The sequence below is a fragment of the Sardina pilchardus genome, chromosome 20 (genome assembly GCF_963854185.1).
Source record: "Sardina pilchardus chromosome 20, fSarPil1.1, whole genome shotgun sequence".
Taxonomy (NCBI): Eukaryota; Metazoa; Chordata; class Actinopteri; order Clupeiformes; family Clupeidae; genus Sardina; species Sardina pilchardus.
In genome coordinates, this window is record NC_085013.1 from 6,340,813 (window position 1) to 6,347,364 (window position 6,552).

Sequence of the window (6,552 nt, forward strand, 5' to 3'; positions counted from 1 at the left end):
GATGGCGGGTTTTTTTCTTCTCTTCTTTTCTAAAAAAAGCAGGACTCTGGGAAGAGTCTGCAATACCTGCAGGTACTGGTGGTCTGGATCGAGGGCCTACTTTTCTCAGTTGCTGTTCATCCCCCCTCACAAAAGTCTGGTCTCATTAAGGCATTAGGGCTAATAAAATCAGCATGGTGGTAGCGAGAGTGCAGTTTTACGGCGTAATGACGTGATAATGAAGAAGGTGAAGGCGAGCGAGGTCTACGCCGCGACCATCCTCTCTCCACACACTTTGCCGCGCTCGTTTGTCTTCGGCTCTGACAATCTACAGACCGCTCTGGCTTCCCAGCAGATTCAACCAATTGCTCCCATTTGAGTTTCGCCTCCCTGTCCGGCGTCCAAGAAAGTGTCTTTTCCCCCTGCTTTCTTGGCGCTCCACATACGGAAATCATCATTTTGCATCCAGAAGCGCTCGAGAGACGCTGGTTTGATGTGGCTCCTGTAAGGCCGCTATATTTCCAACGTTCGGCCCCTATTAGAGCCTTGAGCTTCAAAAAACACCAGCAGCTCCGACAGGAAGCTCAGAAGCAGCCAAGGCCCAAGTTAGAAAATTAATATCATGGCATTCATTTGATTTAAGCTTGAGGGAGTCTCTATAGTAATAAGTAACTATTATGATTAAAAGCCTGTGAACCTCTCCTGAACTTGCCACACTATGCAATGGATAGCTACCTGGTCCTGGTCTCATTGCACACGCCACAGCAAAAGCTAATCCCCAAGATAATGTTGTTTCACCATTCGCTAATCAATAGCACGACATCCTCAAAGACTGTTACCAAGGAAAGACTGTTGTACTGCAAACAACATTCCATGCTATTAGGAGAACCACAATGCCTATTTCCTGATTGGGTGTGTGCGTTCCCCTTTTTTTCTCTCTCTCTCTGCTTGTTTACTGTACCGTATGGTCTCCATTTAGACCCTTCTGGAGCCCATGGAGTATTAGCTCTCTGTGGCTAACCTGGCATTGAATCATCAAGTGATAATCATACGGTGACTCTGGGGAGCCTCAAAGGCTCCTGTCATCGTTCAACACAAGAGAACAACCTCCACTGTCCTCAAAGTCCTGCTGTTAACCTCAGGCGACCAAGGGTCAGCGGTTAACTGGGAAACCTGAAACTATTCACGGACAAAATGTTGGAAGTATGCAGATGAAGATTATTGTGAGTATGATATTACTGTAAGAGAAATTTTCAAAGAGGATTATGTAAATATACAAGAATGGAGGGTGTCTGAGAACCGGCTGTCACCATGGTAACCACCAGTCTAAAATACAAACACTGATCTGCTCGGCATCCACAGAAAGGCAGGGAAAAGAGAGAGAGAGGGAGCAGAAAAAGAAAATGTTTTCCCAAGCCAAATTTGGGGGGGATGAGGGGGTGTGGGGAGGAATAGGATCTGGCCAGGCGTGTCGGGGGTTTGTGTGGGAACATTTTCAGACCACTGAAGAATTCCTTCCTGTGAATGACTGGCTGACCGCCGTCTGCCAATCCAAGGGGGACCAGCGCTAGCTAATGCACTACGACCCTGTAAACCCCCCACAAGAAAGTTCTCTTCTGCCCCCAGAAAGATGATAATAAAGTCATGGCGATGATAAAGTCATGAGCCTGAAACATTAGGGTTTGTGGTTAATCATTAATAAGAAGCCTGTGTATATGTTAGCCAAGCCTGGAGTGGTCACTTTATTCTCTTGCCCACCTTACTTCCTCGCTCTCTCTCTCTCTCTCTCTCTCTCTCTCTCTCTCTCTCTCAGGCTGGAAAACCAATCAGACTCAATACAGTGGAAGTATAGAACCGTGACATTGGTGTAAAGATGCTGGCATGTCTGGGAATATCATCAGTATCATATAAACCAGACTGACTATGTAAAGCAAAGTATAGCATGTTATATATCATTACAACAAATATGATCATTGAGACCAAAACATTGATTCTTTTTATATTGGTCGCTATTCATCAAATTCTCTTTAAATTACAAGGCTGTAAATGGCTTCTTTGCTTGAATACTTTTATGGCTACTCCCACTTCTGCAGTCCCATGATGCTGATTGCTCTTGAGTTTCATGTCGGTGATGTCAAGCGTTATAAATCATCCTCCTCTTGACTGATTTTTTGTGTGGTTGACATTTTAGGTTTTGTTTTCTCTCTCTCACAATGTACTCGATGCACTTCACCCTTTCATTTGCCCCTGGGGAAGTGAACCTGTGACATACAGCCTTTCTGTACCAACGAAGTTCAGCAGGGGCTCCAGTCCTTATATGTCCATATCCTACACTCCACATTCCTTTTCATACTACAGACCCGCCCCTCCCTGTAGCCTCCCTCTCTCTCTCTCTCTCTCTCTCTCTCTCCATCAGTCCCTCCCTTCCCTCCCCACAGACTCTTTCTACTCCTCCATCACTCCATCATTTCCTCCCTCCCTCGCTCCCTCGGCTCCGTCGCCATCTCCACGCGTCCCCGGTTGACGTCCTCTTTGGACATGCGTCTGAGGTCAGAGGGTGGAGATCCTCGTCCCACTGTGATGTCACTCTTTGGACGTCAACGAAGAAGGCACGTCCATTCCTTCCTCTCCAATTTACTCACGCCTTTTGGGAAGGACAAAATATGCAATGGCTTCCATATGACCTTTTATCTGAACTGTTATCTGTTTGGAAAGTGAATGTTTTGGGGATGGCAAAAGGATGAAAGGGAAGGTCCACTCGGAGAAAACTCTGCAGCAGTAAAAAGTGAGGATGAATTGAGCATGTGGCAATGTGTAGACTGTTATGAGAGGGAGAGTGGAAAAGACCTGGACTGAATTAGTGTTAGAAACAGGGATGCCGTTGTAAACATGAGGGATGTAAACAAATAGGGCAGTAAACAGTCAGAACAGGAAGTGGAGCGAGCAAAAGGAGATTAGAGCAGATTAAAACTCATCTCTGGGCAAATACCACTTTTAATGGAGATTTTATGTTATGTATAACTTTTTACACAGATCTTCACAGGATGTGTGTGTTTGTCATTATGCTCATATAATGTGTGTGTAAACATGGGTATGTATAAGTATAATGTGTTTTTGCGTGTCTGTCTGTGTGTGTGTGTGTGTGTGTCTGTGTGCGTGTGTGTGAGAGTGAGAGAGAGAATAAGAGAGAGAGAGAGTGTGTGTGTGTGTCTGTCTGAGCATTCATGTGTGGAACTTTGTGAATAATATATTTTTCATGCGGTGCATATGTTCCATTGGAGATTTATATAGAGTTTCCTCTCACTCCCTGTACCTCTAAATCAGTGAAGGTTTAAACAAAGGTCACATTATTACCATGGTGATTCATGCAGTGCCGCTGGTGAAGAGGAAAGGTCACACGGGTTCACCTGAAGAGTTTGCGCTTTGCCAGGTGTGATGATAATGATAATGATTAGGATTGTCTGCACGTGAGATGTCAAACACCAACCAGTCCTAAAAGGCAAGTGTTCACTGCACTTCAAATGAGCCACAGCGATAAGTGTGCCGTGTTCACATCCGACTGCGACTGGGATTGATCTGTGTCCACATAGCGTTGATGTAATGTCAGCAAAACGCTGAATTCTGCTTCCCCAGACAACTCAGTAACAGTAGGTGTCTTGATGGGTCGGCCAAAACTCAGTGAGGGGTGACTGGATTGTTGCTTGTCTTGGCAGCACTATCAGGGAGAGAGGCATGTGTCTGTCAGACAAGCTGTATCTCGACCAGCGGATAAGTCTTGTTTTTCCTCGGCCTGTCTGAGGTCCACGCCAAGGTTGCAGCTGTCCCCTCTCCCCCGCTCAACAAGTCCAAAGTTTCAATAAGGATATCCCTGAGTCCAGTGGGCCGGTGTTGTATTTCTATACGCAGCGCACCCATAGGCTATATGTAGGCCTATATGGAACCAAACATAGTCACGCACTGCACACACAGACGCACAGCACACACAGACGCAAGGCGGGGGTGGGGGGGGGGGGGGGGGAGTGAAGATGAAAGGGCAGAGGAGAAGTGGAGGATAGCCGAGTCACATTATCCTGCACCTGGATGTGGCTGAGGATGGAGTATAGCTCCAGGCATGTGTGGTAAGGATGGCTGTCAGGCTGCTCCATTGCTCAGCTCATCACTCACATACACACACACACACCCACGCACGCATACACACGCGCACAGACACAGACACACACACACACACACACACACACACACACACACACACACACACACACACACACTCACACACATCTGCAGGCGCCACCTGCACTGGATAATTATATGTTAATCTGGGGGCAGAATGGGAGGCTATGAACATCAGTGCGCCAGTCACGCTGCCAAGGCCCTCGAGAGCCAGCGTTTGGGTGGCACACCGTGCCCCCTTTAATCACCCGGTGGCACACAGTCCCTTTTCACATGCAAAACAGCGTTGATTCCCCCCCTTGGCGTCTGAGAAGCGATTGGATTAAATGGGATGAGAACAGACCGCAAGAGAATTCCCATCAGCCACGTGACGTGATGTGGCCCGCTGAGGTCAATAGTCAACACTGTTTTCAGACACGGGGGGTCAAGTGAGGACCGAGCCGTGTGTGTGGACATACAGATAATCTGGAAAGTGTTTCCTTTCTTCTGGCCCTTTCAGGATCAAAAGGCACTCTCTGGAGTTTTCTGGAAATGGTCTGTTGCTGAAAGACCATTACCGTTACCATAACCATGTGAGCCTGTATCACACACACACTGTATCACATTTGAAGAGCAGATTTCAGTTTTTTTCTTATCAACGTGTTGTCACAACCATTATGGGACTGGGGACAAAAAAGGCTGGATAAAGAGGTTGAGAGTGCAGACACAAGAAGAACAGCAAAGAGAGAGCAGATGTTTGGCAAGATGAGGACGACACCGAACGGTGATGATGACGCTGACATTGAGACGGTTCTGCCGAGGCCGAGGGTTTAGTTGGCTACCACACACCAGAGCCTGTGAAGAGAAGTCAAGATGGCTTTATTAGACTCTTTTTTTTTTAATGGTTCGCGTTTCTCCAATAGGAGCGCAGTGAGAGCCCCCACGAGCTGGCAGCCACCAGAGTCTGGACTCGATCTACTCGAGGAGCGCCGCTCCAAGCGAGGAACACATAAAACAGGAAGTGACAGTGATGTCATCACGGCAGAAGCTCGCAGCTGCGCCTCTCTCCCGCCTCTTCGTTATTTGTTTTTTTTCCGGTTTCGGTGCGGCGCAGCGAAACCTGTTGGCTCCGTCCGGCCCCCTGCAGAAATACTCCTCCACGAGAAACGGGAGAAATGTGAAGTGAGAGTGAGAGGCGTTCAGGCCTCGGGCTCTTCTTCTGGCCGTTGTTATCCATTCCTCAGCTGAACCGGTTTTCGCCCTGTTGGTAGCGGTAACACTGTTGCAATTGCAAGCACATGGTCGCACAAGGGCAGCCGTGGTGTTTATTGGTGCCCACCATGAGTCACAATCAACGGTTTGGCTGAGGTGGAAAAATGCTTACATGCAAAATACGGAAACAGCCCGAGGCTTCCAGGTGTCCATCCATCATCCGCAGTGGAAAGTTTAATAATATCCCGGGATGCCGTAATGGACTTTTTTCCCCCTGCATTCAGACCCAAGAATGGCGTTCATTCCCAGGGATTCATCGGAGAAGTCGAACTTTTTTCCTCTCTAGTGTCATACTTGTGGAAATGCACTCTCAGTGTCCATTAATAGTGTGTGTGTGTGTGTGTGTGTGTGTGTGTGTGTGTATCCACGCATTCCTGCGGTCTGTCGATCATCTTCAGAGAGTCAGCGCTAAAACAATAGACCCACACAGGCAGCCACCCGGTGAAGTCATTGAGCTATGGCTGCAGTTGTGTATCCAGGCAACCACAGTGTTCCTGTGGGCAGGGTCAGAGGAAACATCACTCAGTACTAGTTCTAACTCACCCATACAACTACACGGGCCTGATGGGTCTGACCGACTGTGGTATGTAGGCTACTGTGACATGAAGAAACAATGTAAGGCCACGCACAACCCAGGCCCATATTGGATGGGTGCAGAACCCCGTACAAGAGTACCAAAAAGGGAAGGAAGGTCTGCACACCAGGTGACTCCCACTCTCAGTTTTTCTATTTGGTTTGTGACGTTTCGAAGGTTCTGTGACAGCCTCACATTCAGTGGCGTTCCTCACTTGGTTTCCTCTCCATCTCGGATCACCTCACTGCTAATGATTTCTCCCTGGTTTCCCCCTGCTCCAATGATCCACTCACGCTTCAAAGACCAGCATCCTGGGTCTGAGCACAAACAATCACACCTGTCTCAATGGAATTACACCATGTTTCTTTCCAACTTTCCATCCCATTTTACATAACCTCATCTTATATCATCTTCAAGCTGATGGGTCTTTTCATTTTACTCCTCAGTCAAAACCAACTGACAAACAAACTGTTCCTGGCTACTTTTATTTGGCTCACATTCTCTGTAAAGCAGTCCTGCAACAATGACATACCTTAATACCAGAAGTTAAATCAGGTGAGTCTGTATGGTAGCCGACG